We start from the raw sequence: 21,560 nt of genomic DNA, 5'->3' as shown, positions 1-21,560 counted from the left end.
AGTCCTAACCACTGGACTGCCAGGGAAGTCCCTCTTAGAAGTTCTTCAAAGTACATGAGGGAATCGTGGTATAGAAAGTCTAATGCTATCAAAAAGCATCTTGTTAAATAAAAATGTAAACTAGTTTATTATCATATATTGTGACTATATCCAGAAATAATCTTAACATTTAATTAATTTATTTTCAAAATAAGCCTGTGTAATAAAATTTATCATAAGGTTAGGAAAAGGGATGTTGAAGAAAGTTTCCCGAAGAAATATATATTATTTTGAATAGCAATCTACTTTTGCACAAAGTAGTACTTCTTCCAACAAGAATAAAAAGATCATAAAGCAGGGGAAAATCCACAAAACCTTATCAAGGGATCTAAGGACCAAGCATTTTGCTCAATAATCTTGTCCACAACACTATCCATCTTTTCCTACAAAATGAAAAATATTATTGAAAAGAATAATAAACTCAGATAGGTCCCATATAACCAATAGAATGTTTATAATATAATACTGACAAACTCTTGCTGTACTCTTGAAATCAATAAAAAATGCATGAGTAAAAAATCAATACTTAATTCATGCAACCATCAGTATTAATACTGGCATAAAACACTTCATTTTGTATACAACTGAGGTAAAATGCTTCATACTAGAAAAACCGTAACTAGTGAAAAAACTATAGTGAACGAGTAGTATTTCATTCCTTACATTCTATTTAGCATCTTTGCATACATTTTCTAAAGTATATTTATGGCTCTCAAGTTGCATAAGGACCTCCTGTTAAGGTTCAGGGTAACTTAACAAAAGGAGCCACAAGTACTTACCTTTTACAATCACAATACATCCATCACAACTAAGCTGAAGCTGCCAGACCAGTCATAGAGAACAAGGAGTTTTTCAGATTACAAAGAGTAGGGAGGGGAAAATTCCAGGAATTAGCCAGCATGTAATTGAGGGGATGGGAGAAGAAAAGGAAAATCTAATCCTAAGAAGAATCTCTTCAATAAGTTAACTCAATTGAAGAGAAAAGCCTCAAGAAAACAAACTTCCATTAATTTAAAGATTGAATATTTATGCAAACAACTTGAATGTCCAGCAACAGAGAAATAGTTAGATTTATTATGGCCAAGTCAGATGATGCACCATGCAGTCATCAATAATTACACTTATAGGGCTTCCCTGGTGGCGCAGTGGTTGAGAGTCCGCCTGCCAATGCAGGGGACATGGGTTCGTGCCCTGGTCCGGGAGGATCCCACATGCCTCGGACCGGCTGGGCCCGTGAGCCATGGCCACTGAGCCTGTGCGTCCGGAGCCTGTGCTCCGCAACGGGAGAGGCCACAACAGTGAGAGGCCCGCGTACCGCAAAAAAAAAAGAAAAGAATAATAATTACACTTATAAAGTTAAAATAATATTTTAAAAATACTCTATACATGTTATGTTGAAAAAGCAGAATGTTAAAATATCTGGTATGATCTCAAAAATATAAGGAAAAAATAAAATAGAAAAAAAATCAGAAGTAAAAAATGCTGAGATTTTAACAGGGCACCTCTGGGTAGTGAATTATAGGTGACATTTTTTTCTATTTCTTTATATATTTCTAGGCTTTCTAAATGTTCTGCAATGACTATATTATTTTGGTCACTAGAAAAAAGTTTATAAACAAAATTTTTCAAAGAAAATATTCTCTGAAAGTCAATTTGAAACTAATGTAACAAATCAGAGTAATACTCTATTTTTAAATAGTTGTACAGTTGACACTACACTTGAACAACATGGGTTTGAACTACGTGGGTCCACTTATACCTGGATTATTTTCACTAAATACATACCACAGTACTACACAATACTCAGTTGGCTGAATCCATGGATACAGTACCATGGACATGGAAGGCCAACTGTAAAGTTAAAGGTGGAATTTCAATTGGTGGGGGGCAGAGGCGGAGTCAAGAGGAGGGATATGTGCCCCTGACCCTCAAGTTGTTCAAGGCTCACCTGTACTTTGCTCTCAGAAAATAACACAAGTAAACAAGTCTTATATACATGATCTATATCACCTGGATCTTTCTAACCAAACTTTTTCAAGTAGAAGTAAATGCTAAATGCTTCCATTTTTCCCACACTGCTTTTATAATATGAACAAAAAAGCCAACCAAACACAAAACTGACCTTTGAGTTATTTCTCTTCCTTATGCAAGAGGAAAACACATTTAGGGCTTATATGATATGGAGAAGAAAAAATCAAAAATAGTTCTTAGTATGCTTTATTCTGTATGTTTGATTCCAGATGCTATGATTCAATGCACTCTAGCATATCCACTTATTATGGGGGATTCTTTATGGATGTTATTGGTGGAGGGAGAGGGGGAATTGTTTTTGGTTTTGTCTTGTTTTTTCATTTTGCTTTAGCAGCATGCGTTTATGTTCCTATAAAGTCAGATTATCTGGAAAGCAGTTTTCATTTTTTTAATCCTGGTAATGTTGCCATTATCCCACTAACATGTTAAGACAACTTTCCAAAAAATTAAATAACTTTTTCACATCACTTCATAATTACAGACCATGTACAATATAACATGCAGGTGGTTTTGAAAACATGAACAAAAGGCAAGATTGCTGTCATTAGGTGCTGTACTACCACTTTGTAAAGCTTCAGTGGAATCCCATTTCAAAGACTGTATCCAAGTGAAGAAACTATCTTTGAAGCTTAGAGTGGTATACTTGAAGCTCACGAAGCACTTTAAAAATCAGCATTTTAAATTCCCGTTTTGAGGGTAAAACACTCAGTGATTCCATAATTGGGGTAAGAGTACCAAATGAATCCTGTGCAGACAGCAAGAATTCCAAATAAGCAGTCTTCCAAGTCACTGTCCACTGCACGTTCTTCACATGTAAACCTTATTTAACACCAATCCTGAGAAAACCAACTAAATAAACAGTCTTCATCTTCATTTTCCCCATTTCCCCACTATCCTCAAATCTGACATCTCCTCCACTTTAAAACACACTTGTCTCAACACCTCTTTCATTCCAGGCATCTAGCCCCAAATGTCACCCAGTGGTTCTATTATAAGAGGCCTCCTCTGGGCTTTTCTCCCTGAACAGCACTATAGATTCTGGATAAGCATCTCCTACACCTTTTGGACTTCATGGACCCATAAAGCTAAAAACAAAGCAGAACAAAACAAAACAAAAAAATATATATATATGAGAGAATTCATACAGGGTTATCAACTTTTTCTCAATAATGTTACTAGAAAGAGTAGGACAGATATGATTATAGAATAAAAGAGAGTGGAAAAACTCACTGCATAATCCTTATTTCCTCATTTTGTCAAAGACTAGTGGAAATTTCCTAAAAACCTTGGGAACCACTCTTCTGGACCATCCCTTCCTTAGAACCCTTCTCCCCTCACTCTCTTGCCCATTCCCTTAGGTTTTCCTCTGCCCTGGAAGAATAATGGCTTGCTAGTCTATCTTCATAGCCCCCTAAGAGATAAGACAGGCTTGAAGAAAATATTAATGAAATTAGGAAGCAATCCTGAGTCGCTTAGTAGCTCCACTAGAATAATGTGAAATAAAGAATAAAAGTGCACTGAAAGTGCTTCTGCACATGGGACAATGGGAAGGTCATTACTTGTAACAAAGTTGGTGTTTTTATTTTTAAACACCAATATGTGGATTTGGATAGTGGAAATGACCTGGATTGTAAGCCAGAACACCAACTTCTAGTCCCAGCTTGGTCTCATTTGAGTCAGACCTATGTGAGTCTGAGCAGGTCATTTAATACTTCATTATAAATGAAAAGGGGTAAACTAGATGACCTCTTAAAGTAACTACACCTCTAAGAATAGGAATAATGTTCCCTAGAGAATACAATTAATTAAATGTAAAACAGTGTCAATTTTTGTATCCCAACACTTGTGTTTATTTATTCGTTTTACTTTAATTAGTTATATATTTCCCAAAAGGATGTGATGTGGCTTCTAATGAAGGACACATAAGACTGTTATAGCAAAAAAGTGACATTCTAAAAATATTACACTTCTTTTTCCAAGTTTACCAACCTCATTTTTCACACTCAACATGTTCAATATCAGTAGAAGAAGAAATAGAGTGAGCTGAAAATGGAGCAGGTAAAATAAACTTTTGAAAAAGCAAATCCTAAATATATGTTATAAGCTACTGCTATCTAATAATATTAGCATCAAACCATCATCTCTCGTCTATGCAATAAAATATAAATCAGAGTCTCAGATAAAACACAGTTTTGTAAATTAAAAAAAAATAAGACAAAACAATATCTTACCATTTAGTGGCTTTTATTTTCTCATTCCTCCAAGTACAATAAAAGCTCTGAGAAAGGCAAATCAGGGTATTTGTTTTTTCTCTCAGCAAAGAATAGCTCTCAGTGTTTACTGAATTTAACTGAAATGACCTGAATTCTAGGCCCAAATTGTCTACAGTTATCTGTTATCACTATAAAAATAAAAAATCCCGATTTCCTAGATCCGTCCCCAAACCATGCTTCAGGCCATATATCCCTATACTTATTTTGCAAAAAAACACAGCCAAGCTGATTTAATCTTTCTATTTCTCTGCTTTTCCCCATGCCACCCCTACCGTGCAGTGTAACTCATTGCCTTTAAGTGTCCCCAGAAGTGAACATGGGCCCAGCAGATGGCATTCCTGAGACCTACATGTGACCCATTTGTAATTAAGTTCAGCTCCAGTTCTGTTATTGACCTTCCCTCATTCCTGTTTAGCTCTTCCTGCTTAATACAACTCTTGAACATCTTTTATACCCTCAGGCTTCCTGCTTCTTTACTCACAAAGTTCTCCTTATCTACTTATATCAAGTGTCTTTGGGGACTACCTCAAAACAGACCTCCCTTGTATGACCCTAGGAGTCATGGTCCTCCTCATTCCTGCCCCACTTAACCACCCACCCATTCATATCCTCCCAAGCACACCTACCCACCCCCTCCACCCTTCCCCCCACACAAACACACACAATGCATGCAGTATCTCAAAAAGGGGCCAAACTTGGCCCTATTGGCTATTTTCAAACAGTTTCAGGTAAGGAAATCCTCACTTCCTATCTATTAGTCTATCTTCTCCTTTCAGTGCACCAGCTTTGCTTAAGCAGCAAAAGGCAGTGAAGTTGTAAGATGATGTTTTATCTTCAACCCCCAACCACACCTGATGTGAGCCTAGGCAACCTTTGTGTGCCTGGCAAAGCTAAGTATAGGGATACTTATGAGTTTATAATCTATTTGGGGAAGTACATCTTCACAAGGGATGTGGGGGAGGAATTCGGGAACAGCTTTGGTTTGGGCTGTTACGTTACAGCACATTATAGGGTACTTAGCTTTTGTCATGAAGACAAATTTATTTAAAAAGTTTAATAAGGGGACTTCCATGGTGGCACAGTGGTTAAGAATCCACCTGGCAATGCAGGGGACATGGGTTTGAGCCCTGGTCCGGGAAGATCCCACGTGCCATGGAGCAAACAAGCCCGTGCGCCACAACTACTGAGCCTGTGCTCCAGAATCCGTGAGCTGCAACTACTGAGCCCACGTGCTGCAACTACTGACGCCCTCACGCCTAGAGCCCGCATTCAACAAGAGAAGCCACCGCAATGAGAAGCCCACACACTGCAACGAAGAATAGCCCCCACTCGCCACAACTAGAGAAAGCCTGCTCACAGCAACAAAGACCCAACACAGCCAAAAAAAACACATTAAAAAAAAAAAAGTTTAATAAGCACACTCTGGGCAATATAATGATAGATAAGGAGGCAAAGAATAAAAGACGTTGTGTCTGTCCATGTGGCAAATAAAACATGGTAGGGGTGGGGGATGAAGGTACATTGAAAATGTTGCTAATAAAGGCAGCCATATATATAAGGAATATAGGACCACAGTAGAGGGAGTGTGACTGGCTCTGGGGAAAAGGGGTGGGGACATTTACAAAAAGAGATATGGCTGGATATACGAGCATCTGTCATTTAGGGAAAGGAGAAAGGCATTCCAGGCAGAGTGTCCACATGTGTGTAAAGATGGGAGCATAGAAGGAGGATTACTTATATCACAAAGTATGTTTAGGATAAAGGACAGGACATGAGGATGGAGCCTTTAATGGAGGCCAGATTATAATTGGCTTTGTTCAGTGGGCTAAGAAGTTTAGCTTCATCCCAAAGGCAGTGAGGAGCCACCAAAGACGTTTCAGCAGAGGAGTGATAGTATTAGATGATCAGATATCAAACAACTGTTGGTGGATGGTGACTTGGAAAATCTTCCTGGTCTTTCACCCACAAAGAAAGCCCCTCAGTAACTTTCCTTTGGGAAAGAAAAGCCCCTTACAGCTTGACAAAGAACACAGAACAAAATGATTTCATCCTAACGCATATCTGATCTTTTCCATGTCCCCTTCCCCATGTCTGGGGAGAATGAAAAAATGGGGAAAAGAAAAGGGAAATAGCATTTACTAAGTATTAAGTGCCAGGAAATGTACTAAGTGCTTCACATACACTACAGTATTATCAATTTAACTCCAAAACAACCTTCTGAGGTAGGTAAAATCATTTCCATTTTAGAGAGGAGAAAGAAGAGCCAACAAGTTGTCAAAAATCACAGAGTAATAGAATACCAAGGTAAAAAACTGGGAATTAAACCCAGACTTGACTAACTTCAAATGTACTCATGTATGTAGGATAATGTAGTTTCCTCACATGCCATCTTAATTTATTCTTACAATAATCCTTACATAGTAGAGTGTTACTAGTATCACCTTATAAATAAAGAAATTAAAATTCTGAAAGGTGCTCATACATATAAGTGGGCCAAGGAGATGAGGTGCAAGAGAAAGACAAGGCAGATGTCCTAAAGACATTTTTAACTGCTTAAAAGTGAGCTACTGAAACAGATACCAAACTTGACAAGATTCTTCCTTAATCCCTCCATTATCCTTAACACTGCATTAATGAACATTGTTTTATTGGTTATAATGTTATTTTTGACTATATTAAAGTGAAGGAATAACTATGTAGAAAAAAAAATGTACATGCTATGAAAATAGGTAAAGATTTTTTTTCACTACCCCCCCAAAAACATGTAAACCAAAAAGAAGACATGAGAAATAGAGTAATTCTAATCAGAGATAGAAACTAGTAATAATGGTAAGTCCGTTTTTATCAAACATTAATTTAAAAGTTTTGTAACTACTTTGTCCTAAACACACTCTGATGGGTTTTTTGTTTTTGTTTTTGTCATAAAAATGCTTAGAAGTGTTCAAACTGGATACATACTAAGAAGATGTTTAGATTATAATACAAACACACCAAGCTTCTATTATGTAGTTTTCTGCTTGCTTTAAAATTGAACTCTTAATAACAATGATATGAAAAATCACACAATTAGATTTTTACATTTGATACTGAACAAGTAAGAGAACAGTTGCTTTTTTATAGATATATACCAGGCAGTAATGAAGTCAAGAGCAACTTTCTCCACTCAAGGGAAGAACTGGTGATGATGAATCACTTGAATCTCACTAATGTCACTGTCTCTAATATTGGCAATAAATTAAACCCTCAATACCAGCAGAATCCATACCAACATTCCCAAATTGAGGATGATACAGAAGTTAGAGACACATGGCAGCATACCATGCTAATCTTGGTAAAAGTAAAAACCAAGCCACCCTTTCTTTCTATACATACACAATGTCAGTTTTTATAATTAACTTTAAAAAGTGTTTGACATTTAATAACCATTAAAATAGATTTTTTTTTCATTCTAAGTGAAATTAAGGATTTGGGGGAAATTACATCATTTTCAACTGCTGGAATAGAATAAAATATATTTGACAAAATGAGCATGCTCACTCTCTGCCTTGCCCTTCCTGTGCACCCAACTCAAATTTAGTAAAGCAAATGAAAACAATATCTATAGTTATACATATATAATGCTGTTTTCACCTTCGAAAATTGATATGGAACATAATGAAGATGACAATAATCTGGACCTAATGTTTAACTATCACTATAATAATAATATTATTATGAAGATTATTGAGATAGCAAAGCAAAAACTGAGAAGAGAAACAGGAATTCTTTGCTTTATTCAGATAACCTAAAAAGACTGGGAAAGGACTAATGGACAAGCAGCTATTACTAATTACAGTACAAATTTTCAATAGTATCTCCAAAACTCCAAAAATACTTTATTGCTTGTATAGCTGAAAACCATACAGAAGATAGCTATTTTTTATATTCAAAATCACAAAGTTTCAAATAAATGAAGTCAAAAATATCTTGTAAATTGCTAAAACTAAGATCTATGCAAACTGTAATTTAACAATACATTTACACTGTTCATATGACAATGAGAATAAAATCCCAGATCACGATTGCTGAAAATACTTCTGAGAAAACCTATCAGGAAGGATTTCTGAGGCCCTAGTAATAGAATAATTATTCTCACATAATCTGATTAAACAAAATAAGAAAGTGAGTGATCCTGACATAGCTGTAGACATGAACACCTGTAAAATCAAATATGGCACAATGTCATTTAATAGCACTTTTGATAATACTGAAATATTCTTTTTCTCCAACTCTGGGTTCCCCAGGAAGAGACAAGTCTGCTTGACTACTTAGGACCTTAAACAAGATCCCTCTTTCTATTTGCTCCCCCATTTTCTCTTTTTTGTCCGGGCAATTCCAGCACACATATAAGGATTAGTCACAGAGATGGATGGGACCACATGGTCCCTACCTTCATGTATACGAATGTCTAACCTTCCAAAACAAAGGTTTTGTTTGTTTGTTTGAATTATTTTTGGTTGCATGGGGTCTTTTTTGCTGCGCGCAGGCTTTCTCTAGCTGCGAAGAGTGGGGGCTACTCGTCGTTGCGATGCGTGGACTTCTCATTGCGGTGGCTTCACTTGTTGCAGAGCCCAGGCTTTAGGTGCATGGGCTTCAGTAGTTGTGGCATGCGGGCTCAGTAGATGTGGCTCTTGGGCTCTAGAGGGCAGGCTCAGTAGTTGTGGCGCATGGGCTTAGTTGCTCTGCGGCATGTGGGATCTTCCCGAACCAGGGCTCGAACCCGGGTCCCCTGAATTGGCAGGCAGATTCTTAACCACTGCGCCACTAGGGAAGTCCCAACACAAAGGTTTTTGAAGACAACTTGAGATTAAGCCTTCAAAAACTTCTTTCTCAGATGACTTGATCTGTTATAACTATTTTTTTATTTATTTATTTTATTTTTGGCTGCATTGGGTCTTCATTGCTGTGTGCGGGCTTTCCCTAGTTGCGGTGAGCGGGGGCTACTCTTCGTTGTGGTGCGCGGGCTTCTCATGCGGTGGCTTCTCTTGCTGCGGAGCACAGGCTCTAGGTACACAGACTTCAGAAGTTGTGGCTCGCGGGTTCTAGAGTGCAGGCTCAGTAGTTGTGGCGCACGGGCTTAGTTGCTCTGTGGCATGTGGGATCTTCCCAGACCAGGGCTCGAACCCGTATCCCCTGTATTGGCAGGCAGGTTCTTAACCACTGAGCCACTAGGGAAGCCCCGTTATAACTATTTTGACTATTTAAGCTCTCCTGCAGTGTAATGATAATATTTCACCTTTCTCTTACATGGCCCAAAATACAAAACAATGTAGCATTTGTGTAAAAAAATCTCAAAAATTAGAAATAAGAAAGTGAATAATTCCTTTACTAGATTAAATTCCTATGATTTTTTTAGTATCTCTTTTGCAGGGTACTGTAAGAGGGATCTCTGTGGTGATGAAATAGTTTTATATCTTGATTTTGGTGTTAACTGCATGAATCTACACATGAGATAAAATGACAGAACTATATACACAGACTGTACCAATGTCCATTTCTGGGTTTTGATATCATACTATAGTTGTATAAGATATAACCAATGGGTGAAACTGGGTAAAGAGAACACAGGACCTCTCTGGTACTATCTTTGCAAATTCCTATTTATCTACAGTTTCGTAAAAAAAAAAAAAAAAAAGCAGGGGCAGCTTCTCACAGAAATCATAATATCTCGATGCCAAGAGTATAGGAAAAACATAGAAAGAGTAAAGAGGAAAATCATTCCCGCAAATTTAAAAGATCAGTGTGGGTAAACATCAGAAAAGCAAGTAAACCAAAGCAGGTGGACAATGGTTATAACCTGAAGATTTGATGGGACTGATTATAAGCTTCTGAATATAAGCTTAATGGGACTAAACATGATGGGAATATGACAACCAAACTACTATCTGTACGTCAACCCATATCCTTTCTTGGGGTCTGAAAATATATTCTATAAAGACCTACTATATGCAAGAAATTATTTTGAAGTCTTAAATTTTATTTTAAAAACTATGTATTTTGCATTGGATGTCATATTCACAATCTTTTTATGATCTCAAACATTTAATTTACCATATAAGTGACTTAACTACTTCCTTCAAAAAAACTGTTTAGTGTATTTGACATTCCAAGAAGATAGTCATGTTTACCTGTGGCTTGGAGCCTTCCAACACAGGTCAGAGTACCCCAGTTGGAGAATCATCATCATATTTTACAGCTCCAAAGTGGTGATTTACAAATCATTTAGGCTGGCCTACTCTGAGGTGGACACTAGAGCCTTGGTGATTAGGCTATCTTGGGGAAAATTCTTAGAAGAAGGATAACTGCTAGCTCTCTATGATTTCAGCTGTGATTTACTGGAAAAGGGCTTATCCTAAGAACCAAGTACCTCTTGTAAACAGAGTCTCCCTGGGAAATATAACTCAAATACTATCTCATCTCAACAGGAAGCAATAAAGCAAGCATTTTCACAAACATACACACACAAGAGTAGGCTTCCTGCATAATTAGCAGCTATTGTGCTTGAAAACACCTGGTTTTTAAAGTTTTCTGGGAATTTAGCAAAATTAAATTTAAGGAAAGGGTCCAAGGCTACAAGCCTTCTTAAGTCATTCCCAAACAGATTCACATCTCTTGAGAAGGTCAGATAAAGGATGCTTTTATCACCTAAATGTAATTAAAAATTCAAACTGACTTCTACAACCAGCATTTCAGAAAAGTGTTACAGTGCACCAGAAGGTGTTTACTTTGGTTTGAGCACTCTCTAAGAGTTCTGAAGCCTAGCAGGGAATATGTTTCAGGTTTGGTTCAGAAAAGCTGAATGGTCCCCTCTGGAAGCTGACTAGGCTGTGAGTGCTTCTTAGAACCAGGAGATGCTCCAAGAGGTTGTCAAATCATTGAGTGGTGTGTTAAATTGAAAATAAATATATTTTTAAATCATTACTATATACAGAGAGAGTATAATTTGTTTAAAAGTGTTTCTGCTTCGTGTTTTATTTTTTTCCTCTAGTAAGTGTAAAAAGATAAGGAGACTCAAAGTATATTTAGGAATACATTATTTGAGGTTATTTTTTCACCAATGATAATTGGACTCAATGCACAGGAGTAAGAGAGCACAGCCTATGTAGAGTTATAAATTTACCAACAGAGGCTGGACCAATATAATAAAGCCCTAAAACTGAAGAAGTTCATGAATAATTTTCTATGCAAAGGTTGTAAAAAAGCAAAAAGCTATCTGTAATATAGAAAACATTCATATGTGATATTGTATAGAAATGGAAATGTCAAAAGGATAGAATTTTCATTATCTGTTCTTAAAGGATTCATAACTCTTCTAAAGTTTTTCATGACTGAACATCTAAAACATAAAATATCTGTAATATACTCCTAACCAACCTCTGGTAATTAATACTGAGAGCAAATTCCCATTATGAGTAAAACCCAACATTTTAAAAATTGAAACCACATTTATAAGCAAGTAGTTGGGGAAAAATTATGCTGAGCTCAAAATACAAGGTTTCTATGAAAGATAAATCACCTTTCTTATCTGAATTGCTCAGATCAAAATATCAAAACAATTAAATTACAATTTTGTCTGACGTCAATATCCCACGCAACAGTGCAAAACAGACAGCTCTGATTTCGGGCATACTGTTTGCTTTTAACTGGCAAACAAATTGAGCAATGAATCAAATTTTGCTAGAGAAAACATGAGGCACACTGCCAGATCACAGAGGTCAAGGGATTCATCAAGACTCGCTTTCTATACAATTGTATGTTTTTGGCTAAGGAAGAAAAGAAATCACCCATTCTCTCATATAAATACAAAAATACACTAACATAAGGACAGATATTTAACTGCTTCTACATCAAATGTGACTACAAATCACATATAAAATGAATCACACTGATTTTATAGTTATACGTGCATGAATTTTTATGTATACATATCTTATATGTGTTCGTATGTGTAGACAGGAAAAAAGGGGAGATTAAAGTTTTGTGTTTACAAGCCTAGTTCTTCCACATTGCTATCTCATCTATTTCTTTGAATGTGCCATGTAAAAAGTTACAGCATCATATTTTTGAGCTGTAGGAAGCCCTAAAATGATCTTGAGCTACCTGCTCATTTTTCAGTTAAAAAAACCAAAGGCCAGAGAAGACAAGGACACAAAAGCAAGCTGGGGACAGAGCTGGGACTAGAACTCTGGGCCCCTGACTCCTAATCTTTCGCACCAAACAATCATGTCATATCCTAAAGACATGGACTCCTGAAAACTCGTAAATATTGTCAAAAGAAACAATGATTGACTCCTATTGGTATGTCATTTTATATTTATTTGCTTTTTAAGTACAGCGTTCTACTTTCAAAAATCCACGAAGGCTTCATGAGAAAATTATGATGTACTAGACTAGAATTTTCTACCCAGGCATATTTGGATTTCACACACTATTCACCTCTAATGTACATTCAGGATTAGTCAGCATCCTAAAGCCTTTACATCTATAATCACAATATAGAACTTTACTTAAGTGCAAATCATTGATTTATGAATTTTCATTCTCTAATTGACTAAATTTTTTATATATTTTTTTTCTATGTATCTAAAGGAAATGCAACATTATAATTAAGGATATAGATGCTGTAACAGGACTGCCTGTCTCCACTACTTAGTACTATGTAACCTTGGGCAAGTTAACGTACACACCTTATGCCTTAGTTTCATTTGTAGAAATAACAGAACCCACCTAATAGGGTTTTGGTGATGATTAAATGAGTTAGTGCATACAAACCAAAACAACAGTGCTGGCTCTTAGTAAATGCTACAGAATTACTTTTAGTCAGCTAATAGAGTAACATATTGGAGCTAAAGGAATATCAGAGATCATATAGACCAGGACTTGGCAAACATTTTGTAAAGGGCAAGAGAGTAAATATTTTAGGCTTCTCAGCCACATCATCTCTGCCTCAACTACAAAATTATAATCTATGACAAATGCAGACACAGACAATAAACTGATGGATGGTGTTCTAATAAGACTTCACTGTTCATGAAAACAGGTAGCAGGCTGGATTTGGCCTGAGGGCCAATGTTTGCAGCCTCCTGATGTAGAAGAACAGCCACACTCTACTGAGAAAGTAAAGAACAGAGAGGTCAGTTGAGTAACAGAAAGTCAGCCAGCGAAGCACTGGCAGGTACAGAACTAGAAGCAAGAATTCTACAATTGGCTCAGTTCAATGAACTTTCTACATCTCCACATAGGAGAAGCTGCATGAAATCTCCCTATCCCGATCTACAAACAGAAACAATTGCTCCCTTCCCTACTCTCACACAACATACAAGTTTGGCAGAAAACTGATAGATTTTGAAGAGTGATAAGTACACTGGAGTTCATTACGCTATTCTCTCTACTCTTGAGTGTCTGATAATTTCCACAGTAAATTAAAAAAAAAAAAAAAACCTCAAAGCATTCAGTTCTCTTCATATGGCATTTATCAATTCTCTCAGAATATTTGTGTACATTCTTTTCTACTCTACTAGAGACGGTAATTTGAAGGCAAGGATCATGTCATTTTCATCTTGGTATCACCATTTCTTGCCAAGACCTCACACAAAACCCTATTTTATAATTATGATTTAATAAACAAATGGTCCCTAAATAACTGAAGGAAAGTCATGTCAAACAAGGTACTATTTCCAACTGCAAAATTCTCTCCACCTTGTCCAGGGGCTTAGTATCCATGAGCAGTATTGTCAAAATGCTCTTTCCTTACACCCAATTTGTTGCCAGTCCAGTCTTCATTACATCATTTTCAAAATCCAGCTGAAATCTATTCCTAGCTAACATCTCTTTCCAGGTCTAATACCACCCCTCCATAAGTATATTCACCACCAGCAATAACACGGTTCTCTATTAGATCACACTTGGTACTTAAAAAGTAAGCTATCTCTTTGATATGGTAATAATATTTTTAGAACATTACTGTAGTTAGCCAGCAGCAACGGAGGTAAGATTCAATGTTTTTACTGTCCTCACCATAGTTTTTCTCAGATTTCATGATATAATCTTGCTTACCTTACTTCCTCCTTCACCTCTAGCTACCTTCTATTTTATAATCTCAACTTTCTTTCTAAGTCTTCTCTCAAGCAGAACTCAAGGTAGAAATTCCCTTTTCTTTCCTCAACAAAACACAAAGTTCTTTGCTTCGAGAAATTCTCAGAACCTCAAAGTATTTTCTCATCAAATACATCCGTGACCAAATGGGAAAAAGATACCATCCTACAAATTTCTTATGCACTGTGTGCCACTCATCACAATGAGAAGGAATCCAAAGAGAACATGCACACCCCTCCACCTGCACCTGTGTCCACACAGTTTTCCTTCTCTCTTATTAGTATAAATAGCCCATAAGCCTAGAAACAGATAACCTCTCCTGTTCCATCCTTAGAATACTGCTCCCCTCTCTCTCTCCTGCATCATCAATTTTCCATCTCTACTGACTCTTTCTCAGAAGCATAACATACTTTTTTTTTGCACATCTTTAAAACTCTTTATGTCACATAGCCCTCCAACTAATGATCCATTTCTCTCCTTTCCTTTTCAATAAAAATCTTCAAGGGATGTATACCATTACCCTCTAACTCCTCTTCTTCTACTGCTTTGCCAAACATTCCAAACAAGGCTTCACCACCCACCACTCCAAGGAAACTGATATCATCAAGGTCATCAATGATTTCCTTTGCTAAATCAACTCTCAATCCTCATCTTTGACAATCTCCCTACTTTTCCAAACATTTCCTTCATTTGGCTTCTGTGATTCCACACTCTCCTGCTCTTCCCCTTACCTAGCATACAGCTAGCTCTTTTTCAGAATCTTTTGCTGGTAGCTCCTCATCTCTTAATGTTGAAGGCCCCCAAGGCTTAGTTGTTGGTCCTCTTCGTTTGTTTTGTTTTTTTGCTTTGTTTTTGTTTTTGTTTTTGTTTTTGTTTTTGCGGTATGCGGGCCTCTCACTGCTTTAGCCTCTCCCGTTGCGGAGCACAGGCTCCGGATGCGCAGGCTCAGCAGCCATGGCTCACGGGCCCAGCCTGTCCGCGGCAGGTGGGATCCTCCCGGACCGGGGCACAAACCCGTGTCCCCTGCATCGGCAGGCGTACTCTCAACCACTGCGCCACCAAGGAAGCCCGGTCCTCTTCAGTTTTCTAACCCCACATATTTTCGATGAATCTACCCTATCCCTTTGCTTTTAAAACCAGTTGTAGGTTGAAGAATCCTAAATGCATATCGTTAGCCTGGCCTTCAGACCATCTGCTTGACACCCCCACTTGGATATTTAAAATGCATCTAACCCTTAATATGTCCAAATCCAAATTATTAATCTTCACCACCATGTCTTTCTCCTGCTATTTTCCCCATCTCAGTAAATGTAAATTCTATCTTTTCAATTGCTTAGGTGATTGAGTTCTCCCTAATTTCTTTGCTGTCACACTCCATATCTAATCTGTCAGCAAATCCTATGGAACGTACTATCAAAGCACATTCAGCATATGAACTTTTCACCACCTCCACGGTTACCATCCTGGTCTAAGCCACCATCTCTGTCACATGGATTATCATAATCGCCCAACTGGCACCCCTACTTCTGACCTGGCCTTCCTTCAATCTGTTCTCAACACAGTAGCAAGAGTAATGGAATTCAACAGTTCTGTTGGACTGTTCTAATCAAAACACTCCAAAAGCTTCCATATCACTTCAAGTAAATGCCAGAGTCATTACAACAGCTTACTAGACCATGCAATACTATCTAACCTCTATTTCATTTAAGATCACATAACCTACTTTCTTCCTTCCTCTACACCACTCCACCACACTGGCTTCTTTGAACACACCAAAATGCAGGGCCTCTGCATTTTTTTCTTCTCTGTGACTGGAAAACCCATGCCCCAGATATCACCTGGCTCACTGCCTCATTTGCTTCAAGTCTACTGAAATGTCACCTACTCTGGGGGCCTTCCCTTATAATCATATTTTAAACTGCTAAACACATGCACACACACACCTTTTCTTGCTTTATGTTTCTCCATAGCACTTAGTACAGGTATACCTCATTTTATTGTGCTTCCCTTATTACTTCACAGATAATGTTTTTTGTTTTTTTTTTTTACAAATTGAAGGTTTGTGGCAACCTGCATTATCAGATGATGGTTAGCTTTTTTTAGCAATAAAGCATTTTTTACTTAAAGGTTTTTTTTAAGATATAATGCTATTGCACCCTTAATAGACTGCAGTATAGCATAACATAACTTTTTATATGCACTGGGAAACCAAAAAATTCCTGTGACTTCCTTCATTGCGATATTCCCTTCATTGTGATGGTCTGGAACCAAGCCCACAGTATCTCCAAGGTATTCCTGTACCTTATATTTTTCTATGTATTATATATAATGTTTCTCTCCACTGTAATGTAAATTCCAAAAAGGCAGTACTTTATTCCAGTGCCAAAAACAATGCTTGGCACACAGTAAACACGATAAATATTTGTTGACTAAATTAATAAATGAGTATTGAGCTCTCTATGTGAATCTGATAATGCTTTTTGTAAACAATAATTGTACCATTTCACTCTTTTTGGTCCTATAATAGTCTATAATACTCTTTGTACGGTACCAGGAATCATTAGATCATTCTTGTGAAGAGGAATTTCTTTTACATTCCCTGTAGGTCCTGAGATCAGAGATTACTGCCAGTTGCAAAGATGAAAAACCTGAGTAGTTTGAGGTGAACGTATTTTGTAAAGATCTCTTCTTTCTACTAAGAATTCTTAAAGGGGAAAATAAAGAAAATGAGGAAAATTCTACTCAAATATCAAAGCCCAGTTTCAAACCTAACCTTTTCATTAATCCTTTCCTCCCCCATTCACCCAGAGCACTTGGTACCACTATCCCAGTGCTCACCATGGTCCCTTCTAGATATGCACTCTCTGGACGACAGGAACTGGATCTCTTTTCTCTCTTAGTCCTTCACCAGCTCTCCATGATTGACATTCAAAGAAATGTTACTGGATTGAACTGAATGGAATGAATACTACAGGAACCTATGATATAACTGCTTGTTTGTCAAGATGTAGTCCATCAACAGAAGCAACACCATGCTCTAAGTTCCTAAGGTTGGTTTCAAACAAACCCTTGTCCTCTGTTCAGCATGGCCAACTGAGGCAACAGGACACACAGTCCAATAACTTAATCACACATACAGGTCCAGGATCCAATACTCTGCTCCTCAAGATGCACAAGCCATGGTAAGCAAAGTCTTGCTAAGGACGACAGAACAGGAAAGGATACTGTCTGTGTACTTGTTATTCTAACAGTGCGGGGCAAAAGAAGACAAGACACCAAAGGAGGAGACACCCAATAAAGAGGAAAAATAAAAATAAAATAATAATAATAGTAAGTGTGGATAAAGAAAGGGGAAGGGAGGACTAAAGGATGAAGAGGATGGGAGAGTGAGACCGTGGGGGAGATGTGGTAGTAAGAGCCAGACACTAGGGTAGAAAGCAGCGCAGGCGCTAATCACAGGCTGCTGCTTCAACATTCTCTCCTAAACTTCCTCGAGCAAGAGACGGTGCGCGTCCTCAAGAGAGGCGTTCCACACGCGAGGGCGCCCCTCGGGCGAGCCATCCCTAAAGCAGGGTCAGCAGCGCCGCTGTCTACCCCGGCCGGCGTGCGTGCGTGCGTGTGTGAACGTGTCAGAAACGGGCGCTCTGGAGCTGCGGGTCTCTGCACTTAGACGACCGGCTTCGGGAGATGGGCGGGGGCCGCGAGGCGGGGCCGCGGGCTGCTCCGGCCGGCGCGTGCCCGGGAGCGGCCGGAGCCCGGTGCCCCGCGCGCCGCCCCTCCAGGTGGCTCCCGCCCCGCCGCCGCCTCCCGAGCGCCCCTCCGCCCGGGGACCTGACACCCGATCGGCGCGCCGGGACCCACGCAGGGGTGCGGCCCGCGCCTCAGCCTCGCCGGTCCGGTCGTGGGGACGGGAGGGAGAGCCGGACGGCTGGGCCGAGGCCGCGCCGCCTCCGAGCGCCGAGCTGGTTGAGGCAAAACTTCGGAAACAGAAGGACTCGAATTACCTGAGCGGCGCGGGCGCGGGCGCGGGCTCGTCTGCGGTACGGCTGCCGGGCGCGGGCCGGGTTTTCAGCAGCCGTAAAGCGGGAGGAGCGCGCGAGCTCTCGCCGCCGAGCTGCTGCCCCGGAGCCTCCGCCGCGAGCGTCAGCCGCTTGGCAAAGGAGCCGGCTGGACTGAGTCATAATAAAAGACACGTTTGCCGAGCGAAGCGGGAAGGGGGCTCGAGGAGCCTTGTTAAATGGCGACAGGCTCAAGAATAGGGAAGGTTTTTTTTGTTTGTTTTGTTTTTAATGGGCAAAACTGGAAAACTTGTCCCATGATAGGAGAGAGATGGGCTTCTTTTATAATTTGAATATATTTTACAAGTACTTTTCTATATCTAATAAGACTTCTTAAAGATTACTTTTTTAAGTGCATTGCCTCCGGACAGGTAGCTAGCTGGGTATAGTGCTGAGCCTCGTCCCTTCCAGCTTCAGGACCTTATTCTGCAAGTTACTTGAGTTCGTACCTTTGTTTCTTTCATCCCTTGAACGGGGTAATAAAGGCATGTCCCTCGGGAGGGAGAATATTGAGAGGGTACTTGGCATTGTGCTTGCAGTTTGCACTTACTAAAGCTTAATTATGATTGAAAAATAAAAGGGGGGATAAGTGAACAGCTTTAAAAGGGAGAAGACAGAAAAATAAAGCAAGGATTTTATTTTTCACGATGGATAAATGAGACAAATGTCTCAATGGAAGAAAAGAAACTGGAACCTCCAAGAAACAAATTAGGCCAAGAGATGTAGCTGAGATGGGAGAGGGAAAAAGGGGGGTGGAGGGGAGGGGGAGGAAAAAACCCAAGAAAACTAGGCTCAGTGGCCAGAAAGCTGAAGCTTCATGGGGGGGAGGGAGGAGGAGTGTGTTTATTCGCTATTTAGAAAATCATGACAAACTCCCTCTACTGAGGGAGATTTTTTAAAATATTTAAACAGATAAACAACTGTTTAAAAATGAGCCCCAAATGAGGAGCCTTTGCTCCAATGAATGAGATTTGGCAGTTCTGCAAAATGAGGAAATTCTTCCCGTGCTGCATCCTAGGGGGTTGAGTCATCAAACCATAGCAAAAATTAGTGGGCTGGATTCCTGAAAGGCATGCCAGATGGATGCATTCTGCTTAGTTTTAATAACTGTATTATGTTCCCTCTGTATTGCCAATTTTGGAAGAAAGGAATCTGAATAAAGATTTGAGGAGTGAACTTGAAAATAAAAGCCAAACTAGTTACTTAATGTATGAGTATCCACCCACAATGAGCATGCAGTTAAAGATTCCAAAACAAGTAACCATTTCTCCCACTTTCATTCTCCCTCCCCTTTGTTTCTGCTTTCACTGTATTTCTACTTTTGTTATATTATTTTTGTACAATGGAACTGCCTAGGGGAAAGGTGGCTTTAATTAATACTAAGGAATGGAAGGAATTTTAGCTAGGCCTCTGTAAGTGGGGTCAAACTTTTTGAAAGGAAGATTTTTTCAGTTGAAGTTTTAATGAGAGTAAGGGTAAATTGACAGATGTGAAATCAGAAGGTTGTTTTAGACAAACAAGAAAACAGTAATAAAACTGTTGTGGAAGAATCAAAAAGAAATCAGAAACGGTTCTAGTCCGTAATTAACTGTAAGCACCAAAGGCTAGAGGAAACTTTTCTCTATCAGATAAAGAAAAACGGGTGCCTTTCTCTACCACCCAGCCTTTCAAATAAAAATAAAAGAAAGAAAAAAAGAGAGGAGAAAAAAGAAAAAACAACATAGAAAACAAAACAAAAACCTCTATCAGATTCTTGTAGAAGAATTTCTACAGATTTGCATTTTCCTAGGAGATCTCCTACAGGGTAAAATACTTGTAGGTGCCTCTTTCGGTGTAGAAGCACAAGCAAAATATTTGAGGAGATTAAATTTTGTAGAATTGGGCAAAACCCTAAGTAAGATAAGAATCCCACTCTCTTTGTTTCTGTATTGCTAAACCTTGGGGCTGAGGCAAACAGATTATCATTAAACCTGTATTAAAGTGAAACAAAGAGATAAAATCTCAAATGGTGTGAAGCCCTTAAACTAAAAGGAGCAAGAAAACAAAACCAAAGCCCAAAAATAGAGAAAGAGATTAGGAAGATTTTCTAAGGGAACCTTTGAACTTTCTGCAATATGAATGCCTATGACTTGCTTTAGACAAATAGGCAATATAAACTAAAGCTGAGAACCAAGACGATCTGGTCAGTTCAGATAAAAAAGCCTTCCTTGCCTGAAATGTTTTGGTCTGAGGTAATTCCATTCATTTTAGGTAGAGACAAAAATTCCCCACATGATTTTGTGTGCCCATAAACACCTCAATCACCTGAATCCACTTGAACGCACTTTTTAGTTTGACTTCTGGCATCCTGTAAACTAAACCTTGACTCAAGGCCTTTTGAGCATTTTGTGAATTTATCCAAAAGTAGATTTAGGCTAGTAAGCATTTGCTTTTAAAACTTTTAAATCCATCATTAATTAGTGTTAATAATGTAAAGCATAGAGTGATCTGCTTTTCAAGGCGTTTTATAGATAGAACAGTTATAATTAAATTATAGCCATTTGATAACATTACAAGTCCCTTTTACACAACTGACTTTAACCTTAGTGTGTTAATATGATTTTTATTTAAGATTTCATATAAGATTATATTGGGAAAGATTGATTGCTTTGACTGGAAAAGACCGTATTGTTCTTTCTAACTTAAAACTTCAGTGTAGTAAGGATTTCATGTCACAGTCTGAACACTGTTACATCATCTGTTGCTAAATTACCATGTAACAGAAGCACTAGTTAAACAGGTAGACAGCTTTAACAAATTCATAGTTTTCTAAACTAATTTCATATACTAAAGACTGTATCAGAGCCGAAGTGAGATTCTCCAGCCAAATTTGAACTTTACCTGAGAACACTGTGTTCCAAGATTGCTAGTTAATCCAGCTCAGTAGGGGAGGACAATCTTAAAGATACAGATCCCTGTTCTGCCCTGTCAACAACGCATACGTACTTATGGAATCCATTGTACATATTTTAGAAGAGGTCTACAT

The 21,560-nt window shown here is 38.5% G+C and overlaps 1 protein-coding gene across 5 annotated transcripts in view; it reads right to left on the bottom strand.

The window, feature by feature from the left end:
• Positions 1-18,979, bottom strand: part of NAALADL2 (N-acetylated alpha-linked acidic dipeptidase like 2) — a 1,532,395-nt gene extending 1,513,416 nt beyond the window's left edge. For 4 of the 5 annotated variants that reach the window (XM_081235896.1, XM_081235895.1, XM_081235893.1 and 1 more), the window contains exon 1: positions 18,482-18,979. The gene's annotated coding sequence lies outside the window, so the exon portion shown is untranslated. Of the gene's footprint in view, positions 1-4,301; positions 4,349-18,481 lie in introns of all 5 variants that reach the window. The other variant, XM_081235898.1, reaches the window with a different exon arrangement.
• Between the last annotated feature and the right edge of the window lie 2,581 nt (positions 18,980-21,560).

Source organism: Mesoplodon bidens, assembly GCF_964165515.1.
Source record: "Mesoplodon bidens genome assembly, chromosome: 5".
Classification (NCBI taxonomy): Eukaryota; Metazoa; Chordata; class Mammalia; order Artiodactyla; family Ziphiidae; genus Mesoplodon; species Mesoplodon bidens.
The sequence above is the reverse complement of the archived record's forward strand: the minus strand, read 5'-3'. Positions and strand labels throughout refer to the sequence as shown.